Raw genomic sequence first — 15,018 nt, 5'->3', positions numbered from 1 at the left:
TTCTCAAAAATCTAAAAGCCATTGATTTTTCTCAAAATCGTTTTTTAAATAACATTTTAGAAACAGAGCGCAGGTCCTATGTACAAGCATTCAATTTCACTACTGAAACCTCACTATTTCACAAAATACAAATCCTCTTTCTTGCAAATGTTGATACCAAGCATTATCAAAAAACATGACACAAACCAACAGCAAAGAAGCTCAATGTGCTTCCTAGTATGAGGTAACACAGGTGACATCATTGTAAAAGGTTCAAATGTATTTCTTTAATCATGCAGACACTATTTATTCCTTCTCAAAAATGTAAAAGCCATTCATTTTCCCCAAAATCGTTTTTCACATCACATTTAAGAAACACAGCACAGGTCCTATGTACAAGCATTCAATTTCACTACTGAAACCTCACTATTTCACAAAATACAAATCCTCTATCTTGCAAATGTTGATACCAAGCATTATCAAAAAACATGACACAAACCAACAGCAAAGAAGCTCAATGTGCTTCCTAGTATGAAGTAACACAGGTGACATCATTGTGAAAGGTTCAAATATATTTATTTAATCATGCAGACACTATGTATTCCTTCTCAAAAATCTAAAAGCCATTGATTTGCCCCAAAATCGTTTTTTAAATAACATTTTAGAAACAGAGCGCAGGTCCTATGTACAAGCATTCAATTTTACTACTGAAACCTCACTGTTTCACAAAATACAAATCCTCTATCTTGCAAATGTTGATACCAAGCATTATCAAAAAACATGACACAAACCAACAGCAAAGAAGCTCAATGTGCTTCCTAATCTGAGGTAACACAGGTGACATCATTGTGAAAGGTTCAAATGTATTTATTTAATCATGCAGACACTATTTATTCCTTCTCAAAAATCTAAAAGCCATTGATTTGCCCCAAAATCGTTTTTTAAATAACATTTTAGAAACAGAACGCAGGTCCTATGTACAAGCATTCAATTTCTCTACTGAAACCTCACTATTTCACACAATACAAATCCTCTATCTTGCAAATGTTGATACCAACCATTATCAAAAAACATGACACAAACCAACAGCAAAGAAACTCAATGTGCTTCCTACTCTGAGTTAACACAGGTAACATCATTGTGAAAGGGTCAAATTTATTTCTTTAAGCATGCAGACACTATTTATTCCTTCTCAAAAATGTAAAAGCCATTCATTTTCCCCAAAATCGTTTTTCACATCACATTTAAGAAACACAGCACAGGTCCTATGTACAAGCATTCCATGTCACTACTGAAACTTCACAATTTTACAAAATACAATTCCTCTATGCAGTAAAAACTTTTTACCAAGCATTTTCAAAAAACATGACACAAAGCAACATTAAAAAACCACAATTTGCTTCCACATCTTCTCAATAGTGTATACAAGTCTCTATCTATATTAAATGAATCATTACTCACCTTTACAAATGCTTTGGGAGATTGAGAACAGTGTCAGACACACACACCAATATTTCTTTAGCAGAGCAAAAGGTATGTACTCCAGGCACTGCAACCATGAATGGCTCAGAAAACCTCTAATTCTACACACATATTCCTCATGGTAACCAATCAAAACTCTTCCCTCTCTATTTTCAAACCAACACCCTTCCCCCCCTCAGCCCTTTCTACCTGTTACCATAGCAACTCCCTCCTCACTGAGCTCTCAGGTTTAAAAGTTTATTCTACAATGTTGCAAATGAACTTAGCAAGGATGTTTGACCTCTCAATACACCAGCTTATCTGGTGCAATGTTTCTTTAAATGACTTAACCATTCAAATTGCTTCTTTCCCAAAACAGAACCATGCACCCTAACTTCCAGTTTTTAACTATCTGAATCCACCAATCATTGCTTCTGATTCAAGAGCACTGAAACTCCACAGTTTTTTTGCAAACTCCTACTGTTCCAACTGCCATTTCATTCCCACACTTCATCTGACTGCACCAGAACCTCCTCTTACCATGTATTCTGTCTGGATTATTGGACATAGCTACATCCACTGGGCTCAAAGGTATGCAGCTACCAGAAATTTTCACAACCTTGATTTACCAAATGTGGACATCAAATGGATTGGCCAGAGAGGAGTGAGATGTCATCAATTGATACCATTGGTGAAAACCTTTTTGCATCTGCCACACCCTCACCTCATAATTCTGCACTGTGGTGGAAATGACTTAGGCACTTTGACTGGGGTAGGTCTGGAAATGCTTTTAAAGGACACCTTTGAGCAATTGATGGCACTTTTTCCTCAAACTGCCTTGGTATTTCCCAATATATGCCAAAGACAGAAATGGAAGTGGTCCAACCAATTTTGTCCACAATTTGAGAAAGCACGGAAACATGTGAATAAATCTGTTTCTGCTTACATGAGAGACTATGGAATGGGTTCAATATACAACAATAACTTGCGTTACAACATGCAAGATATCTACAGAGGAGATGGTGTGCACTTCTCAGATGAGGGGAATAGAATATTCCTTCTGAATTTAAGACTGTGCATTGGAACCTACTTGTAGGTACCTAAATAAGCCACAGAACCCAAAAGCTCTTTTCAGGGCTACCCTACCTCTGATCACTCCAAATGATTATTTTACTCTAACTTTTTTCACTGTTTTTCACCAAAGTACGCTCCCCGGTACGCGTACCGGGGTGCGTACCGGGCGCTCCCCCCGCGAAAAATAAAAATAAAAATTTGTTTTTTTAGCCTATATGGGCCTCCTAAGCCCCCCTCAGAAAACCTAGGGGGTCAGGGGGTGTCTACCGTGCCCCCTTTTACCCATTCCCATCGTTGTTTGTCCTCCATCTTGTGTCTCAAATCTACCGAAACACAAGATGGAGGACTCACGTTGCGCTGCCGGTACGCGTACCGGGGCGCGCACCGGGAAGCGCTCCCTAAATTTTTTTAAAGTTAATTTACATAAAAACCACTGGAGACACTTTCACCAAATATAGAATAGGCTCTACTACATACCCGTCTCTACCATTTTCCCACATTTGGTGGAATTCCATTGAGCCATTCGAGCTGTAGCACTGTCCAAATATCCTGAGGTAAATTACATGACAAAAACACATATGATGTGTTAGAATTTACAACCAATTAAAATGTTACTTACATTTTCTCCTTTTTTTTCCTGACATTTGATTGGTTATTTACATGAATATAAATGAAAAATGAGAGGGAAACACGGCCATTTTGACTACAACTACCTGAGGTACATCTTGAAAGGATTTTCGCATTTTTTCTTCTTCACCTCTCTGTAAAGTAAGTTGTTAATTTGTAAGGGGCAGTTTAAGTTAATTTGTAAAAACGTTTTCTGATAGTTATTTACTGTCCCTCTGTTATAGTTATAGATTGAGATAGGCTCCTCTGTTATATTTATGGATTGACTGGGGCTTCTCTGCTATAATTATGAATTTACTTACGCTTCTTCACAGGCACTTTTTTATATTTCTACTTCCTGCCTGATACCATACACTGCCCAAAGTTAACTTCACTGTTAAAAAATCAGAACTACCTGTCTGAACTTAAACCCAACAGTGCCCTAACTCTACTGATATAGCTATTTTTTATGCAATTTACAGCAAGAAAATGGAAGGGGAACAAGAAAACATCAATGTTTCTTTCGAGATTAGAAATGAGGAGATTCTTAATGAAGATTTTGTTGACGAGGATTTTATGGATGACTCTTTGGATCAACAATTTATTGACTGTTTACAAGATATTGAAACATGCATTTTTGAGGAGATTCCAGATGATCTAATGCTGGAAGTTGTATTAAACTATGAAAATTCTAACCAATAAATTTTTATTTAATAATTAAAAATTGTTTGAGACATTATTCATTTTTATATCTAATTCATGAAGTACTACCAAAATGATTATGTTTATATTATAGTATAAAGTGAAACTTACAGTATACTGTGCAATTTTAAAACATCATAAGGGAGCAGGGTAGACTACCCATGATCCCCTAGGTCTTCTCAGGGAGTGCTTAAAGGATCTGTTTCTGCTTTCCTGACAGACTATGGTATGGATTCCATATACCACAACAACTTCTGTAACAACATGCAAGATATCTACAGAAAAAAAGGTGTACATTGAATTTAAGACTCTGCATTGGTACCTACATGTTGGTACTTAAATCACCCACACAACACAACAACTCTATTCAAAGCTACCCTACCTCTAAGCACTTTAAATTATTATTTTACTGTTTCACTGGGTTTTCCCCTTGGTACGCTCCCTGGTACGCTCCCCGGTGCGCGTACCGGGCGCTCCCCCCGCGAAAATCAAACCTAAGGGGTCAGGGGGGGTCTACCCTGCCCCCTTATGGTCATTTCCCCCTTTGTTTTTGCCACCTCTTGTGTCTCGATTCTACTGAGACACAAGATGGCGGCCGCTCCGGACTGTTTGGAATGTTGACAGACACCCGAGAGCCAATCAGCTTTCCGCGCGCGAACTCGCATTACGCGCCGGGTGCGCTCCCCGGTGCGCGTACCGGGGCGCGCTTATAGATATATATATTTTTTTGAACCTAAATTACTCAAAATCCTCTGGAGCACATATCTTGAGACATAGCAAAGGCACATCGGGCTACCAGTCCCTACAATGTTGCCAAGTTTCGTGGGAATCCACTCAGCCGTTCGGGCTAAAAGTGAGTCCAACCGCCCTATGGAAATTAACATGGGGAAAACACGTTTTGGGACCCCCCTTTTATCTCGGCCCCCACTTCACGAATCTCCCCAAATTTTCAGGGAAGGAGCAGAGCGGAGCGGAGCTGGCCACCTAATTTGATAAAAAAGCGAAAATTCGTCCACCGGCGCCAAAGGTATTCCCAATAGAATGTTGCGGATTTCCTATGGAAACTAGGTCCTAACTATAACTACCTACTGGCGACCGCCAGTAGGTAATATATATGTATTTATATATGTATATGAACTGTGACTATACATTAGCCTCTCCCTCTGTTGACTGAAGCTTCAAAGACTGCCCATGTGTAACTTCCAATATGATTGCACTTGGGTTTTTCACAAAATGGGACCCGAAACTGTAATTTGGGTGTGGATTATGATATCATCTCTCCTTTGAATATAGTCTGTAACAGGGCTTGAATGATTAATTGAAGTAACACTTGTAATATTTCACAAAATAATGATCTCTCTTGCTCTCTCACTCTATATATATAGAGAGTGATTTATTTAGTTTATTTATTTATTTATTTCGTTGTTTTTTTGTTCGTTTGTTTGTTTGTGGAGAACAACTGTCACCCAGGAGCATATTTGCACTAGAACCATACAAAAGACAGGACACATTACGACCAATAGTCAAGGACTTTACAAGCAACGTGTCATTGACGTGGTGTGTCAATATTGCAGTTATGGTGGAGATGGAGGGGTTACAGGAACTTAAGAAAAAGGTATGCTTTTACAGTGTAATAAAGAGAATGGCCTGCTATATTCGGTATTACAGAACAAAAAGCTGCTAATGAATAAATAGATTAAGCTCCTGCATTAGAGTTATGTTTGTAACCTGCAGATCGCCGGTTTGAATATTAGTTGTACTAACTGTGCCTTTCATCTTTCAGGGGTTGGTAAAAGGAATAACATCAATTTGAGTAACACCACCACTTAATATTTCAGCACTGAGAGACAGTTCAGTATGGAATATGGTACTTATTAAATAGCATATATTTTATCAGTCACCAAAGCCGTATAATAACTACTAGCAGTGTCCACCACACACGTCTGGGATAGAAAGCTTTGCCATAATATGAGTGACACAACATGACCATTAATCTCTCTGATGATGTCTATACCTCAGTGAAATGGCAGAGAATCTACCTTCAACTTTCATCCTATACTGTATTAAAATCCCCTGACCCTCAATCCATATAAAATGTGTGTTCCTATTTGGGTCTAGTAAACTACTACAGGAGTGTGACCCATAAACCACGCTGGGATCTGGATAGAAGGGTAGAATAAACAAACAATATCCCAACAGGTGTTATTATAGAGACGATTAAGCATGTATGCTACAAGCATTACTAGTACGGAATAAGGAGACTTAAATCATTTTAGTTTATGTTCATTTGCATTATATAATTTAACAAAGACAGGGACTACAGTTATAGCAGCACTGTACAAAATGAATAAAAAAACAACTCGAATTGCACTTGGTGCTCGGTTTGTGCAAGTGACATAGGTGGCGACATGATGTAATCAATAAGAAGCTGGATCTTCCTTGTTGATTAAGCAAGTTACTTTATTGAATTACGATGATAAATAGTAAGTTATAACGTTAACCCCATCAGGAGCAGCTGTCCTGCTGCTCAGCCCTCACCCAACTGACATTCACAAAGCACTAGCATTCCACTCATCCAACATTCTACATCACATGCATTCTAGCTGAGCAGCAGGGAGACTCAAGATACAACATATCTCCCTTCATTATGGGAACAATTACAATGTGAAATATAACAGATGAATTAATTAAGATAATGAAATACAACATATCTCCCATCGTTATGGGAACAATTGCATTGTGAAATATAACAGAAGAATTAATTAAGATAATGGCTACATGTAAAGTACACATAGCCACAAACTTAAAACAATGCACAAATAATGAATACGCAAAATATGCAATACCACTCTACCAACGAACATACAAAGAAGATACAGCCTGAATCGCTATACACTGATTCACCCTACAACAAAAGAATACAACCTGAGACGCTATATAACACCTCATTTCACACACCACAATCTGAGCAGAACGTCACAAAAGGTCCCTGAAATAAAGCACTATCCTTCCTCACACACCATCAAACACAAATGCTACAATTCGTACCGGTTGGCCAGACCAGAACAACAAGCAGCACCCCCAGGAACAAACCATAACACTAAATATATCAGGAATCAACGTGTACGCTACAGACAAACGAACCAACCCTTACATAACTCAAACATACACCAGAACGGGCACTAACATAACCCATTCACACACCAGAACGAGCACTTACATAACTCATTCATACACTAGAACGAGCACTTACATAACCCATTCACACAACAGAACGAGCACTTACATAACTCATTCATACACTAGGACGAGCACTTACATAACTCATACATGCACCATAAGAACGAGCACTTACATAACTCATTCACCCACCAGAACGAGCACTTACATAACCCATTCACATAGCAGAACGAGCAATTACATACCCCACCATACACCAGAACGAGCACTAACGTAACTCATCCATACACCAGAACGAGCACTTACATAACTCATTCATGCACCAAAATGAGCACTTACATAACTCATTTGTATAACACAACACACACAATAATAGTTGAAACAGCTCTTCTTGAATTGAACAACCTCTCAAACCAAATCCTAAACCCTGTTGTAGTAAAGTTCTGCGATAAATGTCTAAACGGAATGAAACCATATGGGCTCTAGGATCTTCATAATGTCCGGGATATTCGTCCAGTTACAGCTTCCCTTGCCACACAGAACTTCCATGAGAGGAACTTTTCCAGCATCAAGAATACTCTGGTATGTTTGCTTTTGTCTATTGACAACACCAAAAACTCTGTCCAGTTAGGTCTTCATCCAAACGATCTAATTACAGGAACCAACTGCCGATATTACCTGGCAGTAAACGATACTTTCCTTAGTTTCGCTGTACTTCACTTTTAACTACACATCTGACTTCCATAAGTGAAAGTTAGAAGAAAAACAGTACCTGATACGCTGACTACTGTAGAAACATTCACGGCACACCTCACAACGACCATAAGTGTCTCTATAACGCGGCTCTTCCGATGTATACCTCACAACCTATTCCCCAAGATGGAGGCACGCACACCGACGTTGGCTCGGCTGGTTCACGGCAAGAACATGCGCTAAATAATGCCGCTTGCATCAGAAGTACATGGAGTGCAGCATCGTCGCAGAGACCACTAGTGAGGTAAATCACAAACAGTTTATACAGTCTCCTCTCGTGCCGATTTTAAATGAATACTTCAACCGTTGAATACATCAAACTGGCGAAAATGAAAAGAAAGAAAAAAACGTATTTTCTTTATTTCTTTTGGGTCCTATTAGCCTGGCAAGCACCACGCTGCGGCTGATACAAATGTACCTGCCTCTCCGATGCTCGTTTTTCGCCTCCGAACACCCCCAAACTACGCAGTTGCTGATGTTAATCATGTATTTCACCTTCCTCAGCGCAGCACACAACAGCTGGTAAAACCTTCACAAACTGAGGCCCGATTTACCGCCCCCGAAATTCAAATAAACCACACCATCGCTGGTACCAGTGTATTTCACACTCCTTCACTCGATTTAACATCAGCAAAACAAAGCAGTTAGTGATTATTTTCCACAGAACACAGAGGCTCGAATTCACCTTGCCAACGCTGATAGTCAGGCAGACCTTGATCAAAAGACATCATACACTCAGCGAGGATCTGATGAGCAGGCCTTATCAAAAGGACATCAAACACCTTGCTTTGAGGCTTCGATGAGCAAACCTTGTTTAAATAACATCGCATACTTTGCTGCGAGGCTCGATTTACTGCCCCCGGACTTTACACAAATCACACAGCAGCTGTTAATGTGCCATTACTTTTCCTTGAGGCTCGATTTACTGCCCCCGAACATAAATAACTACAGGCTGATGGATCTGGCAAACCTGGGTTTCAGTGAGACCGATGTTGGGTCACTGATGGGGTTTGATTGCCAGACAGCGTTCCACACACACTTTAGATGACTGTTAAGATTCATTTACCATGAGATTTTCTTTCTTCCGATTTTCTGTACTAATCATATTTCTTTTCCCTTCAAGCTTGAGCTTCTCTTCTTGATTTGATAACAGTTCTGCTTAGCTTTCCATTTTCTTTTATTCTGCACGCGTAGATTCTCCAAAAATGTCGCCAAATGATGTAATCAATAAGAAGCTGGATCTTCCTTGTTGATTAATCAAGTTACTTTATTGAATTAAGATGATAAATAGTAAGTTATAACGTTAACCCCATCAGGAGCAGCTGTCCTGCTGCTCAGCCCTCACCCAACTGACATTCACAAAGCACTACATTCCACTCATCCAACATTCTACATCACATGCATTCTAGCTGAGCAGCAGGGAGACTCAAGATACAACACGACACAAGTGACAATTGTGGCCAACATGAACGGCGCAAAGTGTGAGAGTGCGTAGAATATTTACAGTGAGTTTAGACGGACAATGTGCCTAAAGGGTGATTCAAATTACAACAGTCAATGATTTTTAGGGTAGCACTTCAAATGAGCCACTGTGGGAGGTGCGCCATGTATTGTGCTGTGTAGTCGACGACGTTGGCGGGTTTGGGGTAAAGTCAATGTTGATGGTCCACGATTGAGTCGACCGGGATGAGTTCCAAAAGGGTCTGTGCAATGAAGGCATTTCTGGCGGACAATTACATCGTTGGCAGACGTCTGTACAGCCGGGAAGCTCGGCGTCAGATGAAGGGGTTGGGAGCCTGAATGAATCAGCGCTAACTCGTCTAGAGATCGAGCACGGGGCCGTGTTGAATGCGGCAAGCCGCTTTCAACACGGCCCCCGGACTCGATCTCTAGACGCCTTCATTGCTCAGATCCTTTTGGAACTCATCCTGGTCGACTCAATCGTGGACCATCAACATTGACTTTACCCCGAACTCGCCAAGCCACCAGCACTAACCAAACTATACAACCCCGTTCTGAAGACGATCCCGATTGACGAGGATCGAAACGTCGACGACTACACAGCGCAATACATGGCGCAGCTCCCACAGTGGCTCATTTGAAGTGCTATCCTAAAAATCATTGCCACATTGTCCGTCTAAACTCACTGTACATATTCTACACACTCTCACACTTTGCGCCGTTCACGCTGTCCACAATTGTCACTTGCGTCTCCACCTATGTCACTTGCACATGCCGAGCGCCAAGTGCAATTCGGGTTGTTTTTTATTCATTTTGTACAGTGCTGCTATAACTGTATTCCCTTTCTTTGTTAAATTATATAATGCAAATGAACATAAACTAAAATGATTTAAGTCTCCTTATTTCCATACTAGTATTGCTTGTAGCATACATGCTTAATCGTCTCTATAATAACACCTGTTGGGATATTGTTTGTTTATTCTACATTAATCAAAATTGTGCGGGCAACCAGTACAAAATTTGGATTTGCAAATATTGATATGGTTAAAACACCATGAAATAGTGCATTATCCCTTATTCTGGGGTATGAAATAGTGAGGTTATTATGGCCCGCTAATTAATGCATTACATTGTATCACAAATTGCTTGTGTTCAGTTACTGCATCAAATTTGAACACAATAGTAATAAGGGCCCGTGTAGATTTTGCGAATTCCTTTAACAAGTTAAATGCTGCACTGTAAATGCATTATTATTCAAATTAGTGTCAGCGACATCAATACTGATGTCAGACCACTAGACTGGTTCAAATGCTGGCCAATTAAAGACGGTTGTCATTTTAAGACACATACGTCATCCCAAGGTCCCCCCATGGCAGAGCACCCGAATAATTTAAAAATCTCTTCCATCTATTTCATTTTTGTAGCCATATGAGATGATTCATGGCAAATCTTCTGACTATGAAAATGGATTGGTGGCAGGCTTTATTCATGGATCTTTCCTTTGAAATACCTTTCCAATCTCCCTGAAACGGGGATTGGGCTTCCTCTCTGTCAGATGTTCGCTGATAAACCAAAACAAGCTCCTACTCATTGAAAAGTGCTTATTCCACAGATGTAGGCAAAGTCTCAATCAACAATGTCCATATGGCACGCGTTTTAGAGAATTCTGCACAGTCTCTTTGTGGTAAGCATAAGAACTGTATCCGTTTCCCTGCTTTTCAACCACAGAGATTTTCCATCATCAGAACCATGTAAGTGTTGCTTTTTTCTGTTAGAATGGCAGCCAAAGAGACCAACCGTCTCCCAGCTTGTTTTCCTCCCACTTCAAGATCACAACTTGTAGTTTGTGGAACTTTATACAAGCTATAAATGAAAAGAATAATCTGGAAGAGGAAAAGGAAAGCATGGACACATTTCCAAAGCTTATTTCTTTTGTTGCCTGAATTGACACCTTCTAATTCCACAATTCAACATCAGAAAAGTATGATTCTCAACTTCTGTCTCCCCTTCTTTGCAGGGTTCAAACATACATACGCTTCCTACCATAATTATTCCCATATAATTGATTGAGCATGAGAGAACATGCATTGAAAAGATTATTGTGTGTACTGTTGTACCCCAGGTTGCTTTACAGCTGGTGGTGCGCTTCATTAACCATGGACTGCTCTCCTGGAATTATTTGTTGAACAAGTATGGGATTTGTTAGTGAAGTGATAACGTCATTAGGGACCACATGTATTGATGAAAAAATGTGTGATTGCAAATCAATGAGAATCCAAAATTGTGAGTCTGTATCAAATCACTTCGCAACTTTGGTGTTCGCAAATATAGATTACCAAAATTGTGATGCAGTCTGTTTCCGACTCACAATTTTGCGATTTGAGTTTCAAATTGTGAATTAGGTCTCGAATTTCTAATGAGACTGAAAAATAGGAAATAAACACTTCCTGGTCATGGGTAATTTACCTCTGAACCAGGAAGTGTCTCACTGGAGCAGTCTGGGAACCAGCCTTAGTGGAGGAGGAGTCCAGCTGGTGCACAGAGCAGAGGCCCAACAAGCTGAAAGGAGCACAAACTCAGCCATGACCAGCGAAACTGCTAAAAAAACACACATGCCGGGAGGAAAAGAAAACACAAATTTGCAGAGAAGTAGTGATACTCACAGAGATGTGCTGTGAGCACCATGGTGTACTGTTTGGGAGGGCATCAATGACAGTGCGAGAGTCACAAAAAAAATTAAATCTGGCAAGAAATCCCAGCCAAAATAAATGCCAATGGAGTCAGCCAACACTCCATAGATGAAATCCGAAAGAGGTGGTATGACCTCAGGTTACGGAACGAGGAAAAGGTACCCCAGAAACTAAAGGACTCCTGGGGAACAGGGGCAACCCACCCACAGTACAACCTCCCACTGCACTAGAGACCATGATGGAGAGAACACTGAAGCAGGAGGCTGTCATGGGTATCGGGGACCTCAACAGTTCAGCAACAAGACCCTCAAAGTGTGACATATTACCTTTTACCACATCTCAACCCACACCCACATAGTCCAGCAGCATGCATCAGACAGTTGTACTCCAAATGACAAGTTGCCAGTATAGTGCATTATGGGTGATGCAGTTCAAAAGTCATCTTACGAGTCACTTGTACTTTTATTGAGCTACACACCATATAGGTAAATAAAATGCATCTTATTTTCCCTTCAGATCTCCCTCGGGTACATAGTGAGGACACCAGTGTGGAGGGAGTGGACAATGCCAACCTGGCAGCAGAGGAACTAATTATGATGGAAAAATCAAGGCAGCACCACCCCACCCCAGAGTTTCACTGTGTCAGTGTCCGTAGAGGCCACAGCAACAGAGGATGATGATGTTCCTCTGCCACAAAGTACCATTACACAGCCACGTGTGAGCCAACACCAGCATGTTGCAGGGTGTGGGCACAAAAGGTGTCAAGAGGTATGTGATGCTGGTGAGGATGATGTCAGTGCTCAATTGTTTCTTGGCCTGGAGACATCCCTGCTCCAGAATCAATGCCTGTAAAACAAGCAAATGTGAATCACTAATAGAAACATGCATCACTTGCAGCAGAGCATTAGTGTTGGCTTTGATAGTACTGGGACACATTTGGCCACAATGAGTAATGATGTATGGAGCCACACCACTGCCATACAGGACTTATGCCAAGAAATGGTGGTGGACCATGCCTATCAGAGGTGTCGTGATCGCAGTGCTGCTACAAACATGGACTGGGTAAGTCGATCCATAGGTTGTTTGTCCACTTCCACTACATTCCTGTCCACACACACTTCAGTTGGAGTTGGGACTTTTCAGTGGTGATGTGGCCAGGGGGCAGGGGCCTAGGGATAGTGTCAACTGTTGAGCTGCTACAGACGTCTCAGGTAGCAAGAGGCACTGGAGATACCCCTCAGGACAGTGAGGAGATATTTAGTTTCTGCAGCGTATCGGCCACTGATGCCTGTGCCATGCACCGGAGCAGTAGCCACAACTCTGTTGGAGACCAAGCAGGAATTTTCCTGTTTACTATCTGTCTTTTTATCCAAGGGCACTACGGGTTAATCTCCTGGTGGGCCAGTTCTTCAGATATTGTAGGAACTGTACAGATACAGGGACATATGTTGAACAATCTGAGATTCTTGTCAAGCGTCTTGTGGAAAGAGCTTATCCCCCAAGAGTGATTAAGAGGGCACGTAAGAGAGCTATGAATACGCCCGGGAGGCAATAATGGAGAGAAGTACGAGAAATAAAGATAAGTGCCTTCTGTAGTAGTGACTACCTTTGATCCCCTATCCACAAATTCAGGCAAATTATCAGGAAGCATTGACACCTGTTGCATACTGGCCCTAAGAGAATGCCCCAACCGAGATTTGCTTTTAAAAGGGCAACTAACTTAAGGGACCGGCTGGTCCATTCCCGCCAAATCAACTCACAGAAACAGGAAACTGGGGTACCATCAGGACATTTTACGTGTGGGAATTGCACAGTGTGCAATCTGACTCAGGCATCCAGGAGAATTACTCTTGTAGATGGTAGAACCTGCTTTCAAACCAAGTTTGGCAATTGCAATACCACCAATGTAATCTATCGTTTGACGTGCAGCTGTGGGTTGCATTACATTAGCATCACTTCAAGAAAAATCAAGTTGAGGGTTCAAGAACATATTAGTACCCTTAAAGCTGGGAAACTCTCCCCACGGCTTGACCGTCACGTTCAGAAAATAGGTCACAACTGGAGGGATTTGAGATGGACCATCTTGGAGAAAGTGATAGGAGAAACACATGCCATTGAGAACTTGCTTGTTCATAAAGAGGCCCTTGGTTTTTTTCTGAAAAGGTAGACAAGGTGGGCTTGAATGACTCTATTGAATGACACAAGGTGGGCAAATGATATCAGCCATACTGCTCCAGATCTGTTTATAGGCTGAGGCGCAGATAGAGAAGTGTGGGTATCAACATCTAAAAAAAAACTGTTTGCCTGCACATGTACATACCGGCCATCACACAAATACTGTATGTTAATTTGCGGTATACTAGGAGGAAGGGATTCTCTGTGGGGTTATATGACGAGTAAGCATCGGTAGCTAGCTTCTGGTGCCACCAAGAGGAACCCCAGGTAGGAGGGTTGTAGGAGGATTAGCACATATACAGCACATATCTAGTGTTTCCCACTCTATTTATGTGTCTGGAGTGGTGGTTATTTGGAATACCTTATTTTGAACATGCTATATTTTTCAATGTTATTTTTAACATGTTCACTAGTTACATCTAAACATGAGTCAAGGATGATGCCCGCCCTTAGAGTGAGTTATGAGCTGTTGAGAATCTTGAATGTGCTATTTAAGCGCGCGCATGTGCTATTTCAAATGAGTTTTTTAGACATATTCAACATCAGTCAAAGATGGAGCCTGCTGTATTTAGGATTATTCCTATAGTGAATTGAGGGCTGACTGAATCTTGAAACTCGCTGTTGTAGCCCGTGAACACCAGTTAGGACAGGTACCATTGGAGTCCTTCCGGGCTAATAGGGTGTGGCCTCTGATCGTCTTCCGGGGTGGGATTGCCAATCGGCACTTCAAGATGTGTCCGAACCCTCGGCCAAGCGTTGAGGATCGAAACACATACCACCTGTCTGGTGGTGAGTTATGGCGGGGATTGTGAATGTTGTAACCGTGTGCCTGAATATGTTCCCTTTGAAATATCATATGCCCATTTTTTCATCTATACTGGCTTAATGGGTTGGCTGTGTTAAGCTAAAGTTCGCAGACTTGGGGAACCTTTGTGAC

The sequence above is a fragment of the Lissotriton helveticus genome, chromosome 12 (assembly GCF_964261635.1).
Source record: "Lissotriton helveticus chromosome 12, aLisHel1.1, whole genome shotgun sequence".
In the NCBI taxonomy this organism is placed as follows: Eukaryota; Metazoa; Chordata; class Amphibia; order Caudata; family Salamandridae; genus Lissotriton; species Lissotriton helveticus.
This window is presented reverse-complemented; position numbering follows the sequence as displayed.